General features: G+C 46.1%; 1 non-coding gene across 1 annotated transcript; it reads right to left on the reverse strand.

Moving 5' to 3' along the window:
* Positions 1–2,693: 2,693 nt before the first annotated feature.
* Positions 2,694–2,831, reverse strand: LOC114806746. The gene has a single exon (XR_003754808.1). It is a non-coding gene; the product is annotated as a small nucleolar RNA SNORA7 (small nucleolar RNA).
* Between the last annotated feature and the right edge of the window lie 11,209 nt (positions 2,832–14,040).

Genomic DNA, 14,040 nt, shown 5'->3' on the forward strand with positions numbered 1-14,040 from the left:
GTGCTTTTCTCATCCCCACCACTATCACTGACTAGAGCTTTTACATCATAACCTTAAGTGAAGATGAGGTGGGGACAGAACCTGGGCAAGAGAGGCACATGATGTGCCATAGTGGAAAGAGCCAGGGCCTCAGATTTAGAGGACCTGGGTTTTAATCTCGGCTCTGCCACTTGCTTGCTGTGTGACCTTGGAGAAGTCACTTATCTTCTGGTTGTCTGTTTCCTCATCTGTAAATCAGAGATTAAATACCTATTTTCTCTCCTACTTAGGCTGTGAGGCCCATGTGGGACAGGGGCTGCATCTAACCTGATCAACTTGTATCTATCTCAGCACTTAGAACAGTGCTTGACACATAGTAAGCCCTTAACAAACATCATCACTATTATTGTGTGCCATGTGATCTTGGGCAAGTCACTTAGATTCTCAGTGCCTCAGTCTCCTCATCTGTAAAATGGGGATTCGGTACCTGTTCTCTCTCCTTCTAAGATTGTCTCCCCCTGTGGGACAAAGGCAGTCTGTGTGAGCTGATTATCTTGTATCTACCCCAGTGTTTAGTACAGTACTTGGCACATAGTAGGTGCTTAACAAATGCCATCATTATTATTCTGTGACAGGGATGACTAGATAGTTTGGTGGTAGGACTAATGCTTGTTTGGAGAACAGGGCCACAAGTGAAGCAGCATGGCTTTATGGACAGAGTACGGGCCTGGGAGTCAAAAGGACTTGGGTTCTAAACTCAGCTCCACCACTTGTCTGCTGGGTGACCTTGGGCAAGTCTCTTCACTTCTCTGTACCTGAGTTACCCCCTCTGTAAAATGGGGATTAAAACTATGAGCCCCATCTGGGCCAGGGACTTTGTCCAAACTGCTTACCCAATATCTACCCAGTGTTCATTACAGAGCCTGGCACATAGTAAGCACTTAACAAATACCATTAAAAAAAGGTGGGTGAAGATAACCATGGCAATGGATAACAATGGAGACTGGACATCAGGCAGAATCTCTCCTTTCCATGGAGCAGCCAGTGCCATGTTGAATTTGGGGAGAACTGAAGTGAATTCTTATCATTCATTCGGTCAACAATTATTGAGCACCTGCTCCCACACCCATTGACCCACCAATAATTCCAGACTTTAATTTCTCTGCAAAGTCCCCAGTACCCGCACTTCCACTGTCTCTTGTCCCTGATGATGAATCCTTATTGATAATCCTATTGGTGTCCTCCAAATCCCTCTTAACCCTCTGCAGTGTGGTTTCCACTCTCTTTACTCGACTGAAACCACACTTTGAGGAGTCAACATTGACTTCCACCTTGCCAAATCTAATGGATTAATCATCCACTTGGACCTCTCAGCTGAGTTCGACATTGTAAACCAATACTCCTTTCTCCTAGAAACACTATATAATTTTGGTTTTTCAGTTTTCTCCTGGTTCCTGTTACCTTTCTTGCTGGTTCTTCTCAGTCCTTCTCACTAACTCTTCCTCTGACTCTCGGACCTTAAATGTAAGTGTTCCTTGAAGCTCAATTCTGGGTCCTATTCTCTTCCCACTTTACACTGTCTTGGAGTATGATCCTCTCCCATAGCTTCACCTACCATCTTTATGCAAATGATTCCCAAAATGACTTTGTGACCTTTCTCCTGCTCTGAAATTTCATGTTTCCTTTTATATCCACATAGATGTCCCGCTGACAGATCAAGCTCAATATGTCTAAAACTTTCCTTAACTTCCTTCCCAAATCCTCTTCTCCACTTAACCTTTTCCTCACAGTTGACCACACCATCCTCCCCGTTGCTGAAGCCCACAGCCTGGGCATTATTTCCATATTGTCTGTCACCAAATCCTTTTGGTTTTTCAGTCAATCAATCAATGGTATTTTTTGATCACTTACTGTGTGCAGAGCCCTGTACTAAGCCCTTAGGAGAGTTCAGTACAATAGTTCCTCTACAATGCATTTCAGGATCATCCCCTATCTCTCCATCCAAATGTCCAACATGCTGGTCCAGGTACTTGTCAAATCCTACCTTGATTACTGCATGATCACCTTGACTACTCCTTGATGAACTTCCTGCCACCAGGCTCTCCCTTTCCAGTACATACTTCACTCCGCTGCCCAGATCATTTTTTATAATATTCTGTGCACAGGTTATATCCACCCTCAGCACTCATGGATATAGTTTTATCAATTATTTATTTTGACCACCCTAGTTGAAAATATTTTTATGTTTGTCTTCCCAGTTAGAGTATAAGCTCCTTGTGGTCAGGGCTCGTGTCACTTCTTTATTCTGTACTCCCCGAGTGCCTAACACAAAGTGTGCTGCACCGAGTACATGCTCAGTATATGCTTTTATTATGACTACTACCATTCATTCAATAGTATTTATTGAGCGCTTACTATGAGCAGAACACTGTACTAAGCACTTGGAATGTACAATACGGCAACAGATAGAGTCAATCACTACTATTACTACTTGTCTTATGCTGTTGAGTCGTGTCTGACCCATAGTGACTCCATGGACAGATCTCTCCCAGAATGCCCCACCTCCATCTGCAATCATTCTGGTAGTGGATTCATAGAGTTCCCTTGGTAAAAATACAGAAGCAGTTTACCATTGCCTCCTTCTGAGCAGTAAACCTGAGTCTCCAGCCTCGACTCTTTCCCATGCTGCTGCTGCCCAGCACAGGGGAGTTTTGACTTGTAGCAGATTGCCTTCCACTCACTAGCCACTGGCCAAGCTTGGAATGGAATGGATATGTCTCTGCTTAACGCTCCCTCCCATAGTTGAGACTGGTTGAGTACTGGAAACTCTCCAGGTGTGACATTGAGAGGTTGCTATAACTACTACAAAAACCTCCACTAGTTGCTTAGTCCTCTTCCTACAAAGCAGAAACTCCTGACAATTAGTTTTAAAGCACTCCATCAGTTCAATTCCCTCTACTTATCCACTCTCTTCTTCCACTACATCTCAGCTTGCACACTTCATTCCTCTCAAGCTATCCTACTCTCTGGGCCTTGTTCCCACCTCTTCCACCACTGACCTCTTGCTCCCACCCTCCCTGTGCCTGGAACAGCCTACCCCTTCACACTGACAAGACTACAGATCTCATCTTCAAAGCCCTTCTGAAATCACATTTCCCCTTCAAGATTGTAAAAATCACTGTGGGCAGGGAACATGTCTACCAACTCTGTCATAGTGAACTCTCCCAAGCACTTAGGAAAGTGCTCTGCACACAGTAAGTGCTCAATCAACACCACTGATTGACACAGAGTGTAGGGCGGATGGAAAAATAAAGGGCTTAATCTGGAAAGGAGGAGATGTGATTTTAGGAGAGTTTTGAAGATGGAGAGAATGTGAGCTGTCAGATATGAAGGGGGAGAGAGTTCCCATCCACAGGGAGGATGTGGGCAGGGGGCAAGGAATTGGTGACGAGATAGTCAAGATCTGAGTTCAGTGAGTAGGTTGGTGTTAGAAGTGGAGTGTGCGTGATGGGCTCTTGGAGATCAGCGAGGTAAAATAGGAGTAGAAGAGTTGATTGAGTAAATGGGATGAAGGTTGAGGCTGGTGAGGTAGATATGTGAGCCATACACCCAGGGGTGGTACATGAAACCGTGTAAGTGGAGCAACTCTTTGAGAAGTGCAATCATCCTAAAATGGAAAGTTTTGGCCTAAATCTGCAGGGTGAAAGAGGGGACCAGAAGCAGGAAGAAGCTCTCCCCATTTTGTTGACACAGTGATTTGCTGGGCAATGATCCAGGTGTTCATGATTTCTGCACATCCCGCTGAGCCTTCTTAAAGACAATGAAGAGTCACCCTATGGGGCATTTATACATGATTGTAGTTGGCAACATTTGAAAATGGTGGCACCTTTTAAGTGACACAGCAAAATGCCTTAACCAAATAAGTCTCTTGCTAGCTTAGCTAAGCATAAACAATCTGTTCAGGAATTCCTGCAAGTAGTGAGTTTTCTTTCAGTACGATAAAGACCCTTGCTCTCAAGTTAAGGTAATAATCATCATGGTACTTGCTATATGCCATGCCTTGTATTAAGTGCTGTGGCAGATACAAGATAATCAGGTCATACACAGTCCCTGTTCCACATGGGGATTACTGTCTTCAGACAGAGGGAGGACGGGTATTTAATCCCCATTTTACAGATGAGGAAACTGAGGGACATAAAAGAGAAGGTCATAGCAGGGAGGTGTAATCTCCCAAGTGCTTAATACAGTACTTTGCACACAGTAAGGGCTCAATAAATATGATTGAATTGAATTGAATTGAAAAGTGGCAGAGCCAGGATTAGAACCCAGGTCTTTTAACTCCCAGGCCCCGTGCACTTTTCATTAGGCAACACTGCTTCACAGGGCTTTCTCTGGGCTTCTTTAAATGGAATCTATCGAGTGTTTATTAAGTGTCAAATTAGTCAAGAGGACTAATTCTCTGGAGAAGACACTAATGCTAGGAAAAGTCCAGGGAAAACGTGGAAGAGGAAGACCAGCAGCTAGATGGATAGAAACCATAACAACGATAACGTTGTTATCCAACCGTTAGCAAGGTTATAGATTATGGCGGAAGACAGGATGTTCTGGGGAAAATATATCCACGGAGTTGCTATGAATCGGAAATGACTTAACAGCATTTTATAATAATAATAATAATAATATGTGTCTAATGCTGGAATAGACAAGAAATAATCTGATTAGACACAGTCCCTGTCCTACACAAGCTCAAAATGCAAGAGATAAGAAAAACAGGTAGTTTATCCCCATTTTACAGAGATGTTAAGTGACTTGTCGCATGTCATCCAGTGGGTTAGTGGAGGAGCTGGGATTAGAATTTGGGTCTTCTTATTTCCAGTCCCTTTCAGTTTCCGTTAAATTCTGCTGCCTCCCTAGATATATCTTCATTTAAGTGTATATATTTGGGTGGGTGTAAAGTAGCCCCTTTCCTTTGGCAGGTATGAAACAGAAACCAATTTTCTGGAAAGATAGAGGCAGATGTGACAGGCCAGCAATCTGAGAGGAAAGTTGATGAAAAAACAGAACCTAAGCAATGGGCAAGTGGTACCCTGGTTTGGATAAATAGAAGTTGGTGCTGGATGGTAATTTGACTTCTGCAAAGGTTCTCTGATCCTTGGAAGTTGTTGCTAATGACTGGACAACTATTGGATATAGGTTTTCAGCTCTGGAGAGGGCCACTACCTATTTCTTCCTGAAACTGTTCTTGTTGTTGCATTGCTGTCGCACATGGAAAAGCATCAAAGCGTCTAAGACTAATTTTCTCCCAATTCTCCCTTCCCAGCCTGGAATTCTGGTCACTAGAGGACCCTTAACAGCCAAGATTTCTATACTTGTTCTATGTTTATCACTACCTGCACATATGTCTTGGCCATAAATGGCACCCACCCCACCCTCCCACCACATCCTGAGTGTTGTGAACGAACTAGGAAGGGGAAGTTGCAGAAATGCTGGGGAAATATGTGTCTGATCATTACCAACAGCCATTTTATGAGAGGAATGGCAAATTGTCAATGTAACTCCCACCTATGTGATGAGACTTACAGATCAGAAAGTCTTATTTATTTACATGGCAATTAGTAAAATCAATAATTAGATTTTAAATCAATAAACTCTTAGAAAAACACACTATATTGGAAAAAGATGAAATGGCTTGTGTAAAGAGAAATGCCTTACTTATTTGCTAGAGTCCTTTGAAGGGGATCTAAAAACGTGTGGATAGAATGAAATCAATGGACATCCTATAATTCTATTTTCAAAGAACCTTTGACAAAGTTACTTTACAAAGGTTTTTTTTTTCAATAGAGTAATCATGGCATCAGAGGAAATGTTATCCTTGTGGTCAGGGAAAATGCCTACCAACTCTGTTGTATCGTACTCTTCCAACCGCTTATTTCAATGATCTGTACACAGCAAGCACCCAATAAATACCATTGACTGTTAGATAGAAAACTGACTAAGAGGTAGGAAACAAAGAATAAGGATAAGTAACCTCTTATAAGGATGGAAAAATGTAAATAGTGAGAAGCAGGGTTGCCTAGTGGATAGAGCATGGGTCTGGGAGTCAGAAGGACCTGGGTTCATTCATTTATTCATTCATTCAGTAGTATTTATTGAGCACTTACTGTGTGCAGAGCACTGTACTAAGCACTTGGAAAGTACAATTCGTCAGTAAAGAGACAATCCCTGCCCATACCGGGCTTGCAGTCTAGAAGAGGGGAGACAGACATCAAAACAAGTAAACAGGCATCAATATAAATCAATAGAATTATAGATATATACATATATACACAAGTGCTGTGGGGTGGGGAGAGTGGGGTAGAGCAAGGGGAGCTAATTGGGCGATGTGGAGGGGAGGGGGAGCTGTGGTAAAGGGCTGAGTCTGGGAAGACCTCTTGGAGGAGGTGAGCCTTCAGTAAGGTTTTGAAGTGGGGAAGTGTGATTGTTTGGTGGATTTGAGGAGGGAGTGCATTCCAGGCCAGAGTTAGGACGTGGGCCAGGGGTCAACAGCGGGACAGCCGAGAACAAGGAACAGTAAGAATGTTAGAACCAGAGGATTGGAGTGTGTGGGCTGGGATGTAGAAGGAGAGAAGGGAGGTGAGGTAGGACGGGGCAAGGTGATGGAGAGCTTTGAAGCCAATAGAGAGGAGTTTTTGCTTGATACAAAGGTTGATAGGCAATCACTGGAGATTTTTGAGGAGGGGTGTGACATGGCCAGAATGTTTCTGTAGAAAGATAATCCGGACAGCAGAGTAAAGTATGGACTAAAGTGGGGAGAGGGAGGAGGTTGGGAGGTCAGAAAGGAGGCTGATGCAGTAACACCATTAGCATAGGAAGAGAGGTTGTACTAACATGGTAGCAGTTTGGATGGAGAGGAAAGCGTGGATCTTGGTGATGTTGTGAAGGTGAGACCTTCAGGCTTTGGTGATTAGACTGTAAGCCCATCAATGGGCACGGACTGTCTCTATCTGTTGCCAATTTGTACATTCCAAGTGCTTAGTACAGTGCTCTGCACATAGTAAGCGCTCAATAAATACTATTGAATGAATGATCAGGATATGTGGGGTGAATGAGAGAGCAGAGTCAAGAAGGATGACACCAAGGTTGCAGGCTTATGAGACAGGAAGGGTGGTTGTGGCGTCCACAGTGACAGGAAAGTCAAGGAGAGGACAGGGTTTGGGAAGAAAGATAAGGAGCTCTGACTTGGACATGTTGAGTTTTAGATGGCGGGGGGACATCCAAGTAGAGATATCCTGAAAGGAAGAGGAGATGCGAGCCTGAAGGGAGGGAGAGAGAATGGGGGAGGAGATACAGATTTGGGTGTCATCCACAGAGTTGAAGTGAAGTTGATAGTTGAAGCCGTGGGAGTGAATGAATTCTCCAGGGGAGTGAGTGCAGATAGAGAATAGAAGGGGACCAAGAACTGATTCTTGAGGGACCCCCTACAGTTAGGGGCTGGGAGAAGGAGGAGGAGCTCACGAAGGAGACTGAGAATGAACGGCCAGAGAGATAAGAGGAGAACCAGGAGAGGACGGAGTCAGTGAAGCCAAGGTTGGATAACGTGTTGAAGAGAAGGGGATGGTCCACAGTGTCAAAGGCAGCTGACAGGTCAAGGAGGATTAGGATGGAGTAGGAGCCATTGGTTTTGGCAAGAAGGAGGTCATTGGTGACCTTTGAGAGAGTAGTTTCAGTGGAGAGGAGCAGGTGGAAGCCAGATTGAAGGGGGTTCAGGAGAGAATTGGAGGAGAGGAATTTGAGGCAGTGAGTATAGAAGACTTGCTCCAGGAGTGTGGAAAGGAAGGGTAGGAGGGAGATGGGGCGATAACTGGAGGGGGCTGAGGGGTCAAGCGAGGGTTATTTTTTAGGATGGGGGAGATATGGGCATGTTTGAAGGGAGAGGGGAAGAACCCATAGGAGAGTGAGCAGTTTAAGAAGGAGAGGAGGGAAGAGGCAAGAGGGAATAATAATAATAATGATAGTATTTGTTAAGCACTTACTAGAGAAGCAGCGTAGCTCAGTGGAAAGAGCCCGGGCTTGGGAGTCAGAGGTCATGGGTTCGAATCCCAGCTCTGCCACTTGTCAGCTGTGTGACTCTGGGCAAGTCACTTAACTTCTCTGTGCCTCAGTTACCTCATCTGTAAAAATGGGGATTAAGACTGTGAGCCTCACATGGGACAACCTGATTACCCTGTATCTACCCCAGCGCTTAGAACAGTGCTCTGCACATAGTAAGTGCTTAACAAATACCAACATTATTATTATGTGCCAAGCACCGTTCTGAGCTCTAGGGGGGATACAAGGTAATCAGGTTGTCCCACGTGGGGCTCACAGTCTTAACTCCCATTTTACAGATGAGGTAACTGAGGCACAGAGAAGTTAAATGACTTGCCCAAAGTCACACAGTTGACAAGTGGGGAGCCAGAATTCAAACCCATGACCTCTGACTCCCAAGCCCGGGCTCTTTCCACTGAGGCATGCTGCTTCTCTGTAATGGGAATGGAGTCTGATGCACATGTGGAGGGGGTGGCACTTGAAAGGAACCAGGAAATCTCCTCTGAAGATACTGCTGAGAAGAATGGGAAAGTTGAAAATGGGGCCAAGGGGGGAGGGTGGAGGAGGGGGAGGGGTGATTTGGGGGAGCTCAGACCTGATGGTGTTAATTTTCCTAATGAAGTAGGTGGCCAGATCGTTGGGGGTGAGGGGTGGGGGAGGGGGAGGTACAGGGGGCCTGAGAAGGGAGTTAAGTGTCTGAAACAACTGACAAGGGCAATGGCATGGATGTCAATATGGGAAGAGAAATAGTTTTGCTGGGCAGAGAAGAGGGCAGTGTTAAGGCAAGAAAGGACAAACTTGAAGTGGACAAGATTAGCCTGAGGTTGAGATTTCCTCCAGCAGTGTTCAGCGGCTCGAGTATAAAAGTGAAGGAGGCAGACAGTGGAGGTGATCCAGGACTGTGGGTTAGTGGTATGAGAGCAGTGTAGGGATAGGGGAGCGAGTGAGTAGAGTTGAGTATAGAGGGTGGAGTTGAGAGCATCTATTTGGTCATCAAGAGTGAGTAGAATGGGTAGGGAGGCTAGGTGGGGTGTGATGCTCTAAGAGAAAAGGATGGGGTCGAGAGAGCAGAGGTCTCTGTGGGGGAATAGTACAGATTTACGCGGAGGAGGAGTGTGGGAGAGGAGGCAAGTGAGAAGGTTGTGGTCAGAGAGGAATTTCAGAGTTGGTGAGGGTGGAGATTGTGCAGCGATTCCCGGCTCTTTTGCTTGTCTGCTGAGTGACCTTGGGCAAGTCACTTCACTTCTTTGTGCCTCAGGTACCTCATCTGTAAAATGGTGATTAATATTGTGAGCCCCGTGTGGGACATGGACTGTGTTCAACTGATTAGCTTGTATCTACCCCAGCACTTAGTTTAGTTCCAGGCACATATTAAGCACTTAACAAATATCATTAAAAAATAATAGTGGGGGTCTCTGCTAGGACTGATTTTGTTTAAATCTTCATAGAAGATTGGAAGAGGGACTATGCAGTGAAATCTTAAAGTTTGGTTGTAACATGAAGCTCTTCCAGAAGGTAAAATACTATGAGCATGGGGATATACTCTATGACAACTTTATAATGCTGAGTGAACAGGCTGAAAAATGGCAGATGAGCTTCACTGAGTGCAAGTTCAGGGTAATGCACCTGAGGAAAATTATCCAAATTGCACCTTCAGGATAATGGGCTCAGAGCTATCATATATGTTTCAGGAAATAAATTTCTGGATGATCCAATGTATGGCAGTAGCTAAAAAGGCCAACTTGATACTGAGCATCATCAGTATGAGAGGATAGAAATGAAAACAAAAGGCAAAATATTGCAGTTGTATAAAATCATGTCATGCCTGCATCTCAATCTGGTCATCACATTTAAGGAAGGACATAAGTACAGAGAAGGATAAGTAAGATGGTCTGGGGAAGGGAGAAGCTTCTTTATGAAGGTAGTGTGAATGGGTTGCCTTGAAAGAGACAGGATGAACTTTACAAAATCAAGAAGGGTGTGGACAGGCCAAACACAAAATTATTGTTCACCAAACTGTATAATAATGACAATGATGATAATAATACCAATAATAACATTTATTAAGCACTTACCAAGCACTGTATTTGATACACGATAATCTTAGAACAATCCCTCTCCCACCCACAGGAAACACAGTCTAAAAGGGAGGGAAAGCAGAAATTTTATCCCGTTTTACAGATGAGAAAACTGAGGCACATAAAGGTTGAGTATCTTGAGTATTTTGCCCAATTCAATCGCATTTATTGAGTGCTTACTGTGTGCAGAGCACTTTACTGCTTTTGAGAGTACAATACAACAATAAACAGATACATTCCCTGCCCACAACAAGCTTACTGTCAAGATGGGGGAGACAGACATCAATACAAGTAAATATATTACAGATATGTACATAAATGCTGTGGGGCTGGGAGCGGGGAAGAACAAAGGGAGAAAGCCAGGGCGATGCAGAAGGGAGTGGGAGAAGAGGAAAGGTGGGCTTAGTCTGGGAAGGCCTCTTGGAGGATATGTGCCTTATTGAAGGCTTTGAAGGGGGTGAGACTAATTGTCTGACAGATTTGAGGTAAAAGGGGATTCCAGGACAGAGACAGGATGTGGGCTAGGGGTCGGCGGCGAGATAGGCAAGATTGAGGCACAGTGAGAAGGTTAGCATTAAAGGAATAAAGTGTGCGAGGTGGGTTGTTGATGGAGAGTAGTGAGGTGAGGTAGGAAGGGGCAAGGTGATGTAAAGCCAACGGTGAGGAGTTCAAGATCACCCAGTAGGTAAGTGGCAGAGTTGGACTTGAACCCAAGTCTCCTGAATCCTCCTGAATTCCATTAAGCCATGTTGCCACAGCACCAGAACAAAAGGACATCCATGAAAACTTGATGGTTAGTTTCAGAAAAACCAGAAACAAAAGGAAATATTACTTATGTGCAGATGTACCAATTATATATTAGAAATTATTTATTTATTGTAATGTTCGTCTCCCCTTCTAGACTGTAAGCTCATGGGCAGGGAATGTGTCTACCAACTCTCTTGTATTGTATTAATTCAATAGTATTTATTGAGAGCTTACTATGTGCAGAGCACTGTACTAAGCGCTTGGAATGAACAAGTCGGCAACAGATAGAGACAGTCCCTGCCCTTTGATGGGTTTACAATCTAATTGGGGGAGACAGACAGACAAGAACAATGGCAATAAATAGAGTCAAGGGGAAGAACATCTCGTAAAAACAATGGCAACTAAATAGAATCAAGGTGATGTACATTTCATTAACAAAATAAATAGGGTAATGAAAATATATACAGTTGAGCAGATGAGTACAGTGCTGAGGGGATGGGAAGGGAGAGGGGGAGGAGCAGAGGGAAATGGGGGGAAAAGAGGGTTAATCTGCGGAGAGGTGAAGGGGGGGCGGTAGAGGGAGTAGAGGGAGAAGGGGAGCTCAGTCTGGGAAGGCCTCTTGGAGAAGGTGAGTTTTAAGTAGGGTTTTGAAGAGGGGAAGAGAATCAGTTTGGCGGAGGTGAGGAGGGAGGGCATTCCAGGACCGCGGGAGGACGTGGCCCAGGGGTCGACGGCGGGATAGGCGAGACCGAGGGGCGGTGAGGAGGTGGGCGGCAGAGGAGCAGAGCGTGCGGGGTGGGCGGTAGAAAGAGAGAAGGGAGGAGAGGTAGGAAGGGGCAAGGTGATGTAGAGCCTTGAAGCCTAGAGTGAGGAGTTTTTGTTTGGAGCGGAGGTAATTAGGCAACCACTGGAGGTGTTTAAGAAGGGGAGTGACATGCCCAGATCGTTTCTGCAGGAAGATGAGCCGGGCAGCGGAGTGAAGAATAGACCGGAGCGGGGCGAGAGTGGAGGAAGGGAGATCAGAGAGAAGGCTGACACAGTAGTCTAGCCGGGATATAACGAGAGCCTGTAGCAGTAAGGTAGCCATTTGGGTGGAGAGGAAAGGGCGGATCTTGGTGATATTGTAAAGGTGAAACCGGCAGGTCTTGGTAACGGATAGAATGTGTGGGGTGAACGAGAGAGACGAGTCAAGGATGACACCGAGATTGCGGGCCTGAGAGACGGGAAGGATGGTTGTGCCATCCAGGGTGATAGGGAAGTCTGGGAGAGGACCGGGCTTGGGAGGGAAGATGAGAAGCTCAGTCTTGCTCATGTTGAGTTTTAGGTGGCGGGCAGACATCCAGGTGGAGACATCCTGGAGGCAGGAGGAGATGCGAGCCTGAAGGGAGGGGGAGAGGACAGGGGCGGAGATGTAGATCTGCATGTCATCTGCCTAGAGATGGTAGTCAAAGCCGTGAGAGCGAATGAGTTCACCAAGGGAGTGAGTGTAAATGGAGAACAGAAGAGGGCCAAGAACTGACCCTTGAGGAACTCCAACAGTTAAAGGATGGGAGGGGGAGGAGGCACCTGCGAAGGAGACCAAGAATTACCGGCCAGAGAGGTAAGAGGAGAACCAGGAGAGGACGGAGTCCGTGAAGCCAAGATGAGATAAGGTATGGAGGAGGAGGGGATGGTCGACAGTGTCAAAGGCAGCAGAGAGGTCAAGGAGGATTAGAATGGAGTAGGAGCCATTGGATTTGGCAAGAAGGAGGTCATGGGTGACCTTAGAGAGAGCAGTCTCGGTAGAGTGGAGGGGACGGAAGCCAGATTGGAGGGGGTCCAGGAGAGAATGGGAGTTAAGGAATTCTAAGCAGCGATTGTAGACGACTTGTTCTAGGATTTTGGAAAGGAAGGGTAGTAGGGAGATAGGGCGATAACTGGAGGGGGAAGTGGGGTCAAGAGCGGGTTTTTTTAGGATGGGGGAGATGTGGGCATGTTTGAAGGCAGAGGGGAAGGAGCCATTGGAGATTGAGTGGTTAAAAATAGAAGTTAAGGAAGGGAGGAGGGCAGGGGCGATGTTTTTAATAAGGTGAGAGGGAATGGGGTCCGAGGCGCAGGTGGAGGGGGTGGCACTTGCGAGGAGGAAGGAGATCTCCTCTGAGGATACTGCAGGGAAGGATGGAAAAGTAGGGGAGAGGGTTGGTGGGGGGGAGGGGAGAGGCGGAGGGGTGACCTTGGGGAGCTCAGACCTGATTGTGTTGATATTTGTGATGAAGTAGGTGGCCAGATGATTGGGGGTGAGAGATGGGGGAGGGGGAGGAACAGGGGGCCCAAGGAGAGAGTTAAAGGTCCGGAACAATCGGCGGGGGTGACGGGCATGGGTGTCGATGAGGGAGGAGAAGAAGTTTTGCCTGGCAGAGGAGAGGGCAGAGTTAAGTCAGGAAAGGATAAATTTGAAGTGTGTGAGGTCAGCTTGGTGCTTGGACTTTCACCAGCAGCGCTCAGCAGCTCGAGCATAGGAGTGTAGGAGGCGGACAGAGGAGGTGATTCAGGGCTGTGGGTTAGTGGAGCGAGAGCGGTGGAGGGAAAGGGGGGAGAGAGAGTTGAGATGAGTAGAGAGGGTGGAGTTGAGAGCGGAGACCTGATCATCGAGCATGGGAAATGAGGACAGGGCGGCAAGGTGAGGAGAGATGCTTTTGGAAAGACGGATGGGATCAAGAGAGCGGAGGTCTCTGTGTGGCAGTAGCAAAGATTTGCAGGGGGAGGGAAGTGCTTTGTACAGTGCTCTGCATACATACTGCATTCTCAATAATACCAGTGATGATGATAATAGTAATAATAATGTTGGTGTTTGTTAAGTGCTTATTGTGTGCCAAGCACTGTTCTAAGCGCTGGGGTAGATACAAGGTAATCAGGTTGTCCCATGTAGGGCTCACAGTCTTCATCCCCATTTTACAGATGAGGTAACTGAGGCACAGAGAAGTTAAGTGATTTGCCCAAAGTCACACAGCTTCAAGCGGCAGAGCCAGGATTTGAACCCATGACCTCTGACTTCCAAGCCCGGGCTCTTTCCACCGAGCCACGCTGATGATCAGTCAGGCAGGGTTTGGTCAATATATGGAAGTCCTACCAGAAAACAGGTAGCTGGAAAAGATGAGTAGTTTCAAGG

Source organism: Ornithorhynchus anatinus, chromosome X1, assembly GCF_004115215.2.
Source record: "Ornithorhynchus anatinus isolate Pmale09 chromosome X1, mOrnAna1.pri.v4, whole genome shotgun sequence".
Lineage (NCBI taxonomy): Eukaryota > Metazoa > Chordata > Mammalia > Monotremata > Ornithorhynchidae > Ornithorhynchus > Ornithorhynchus anatinus.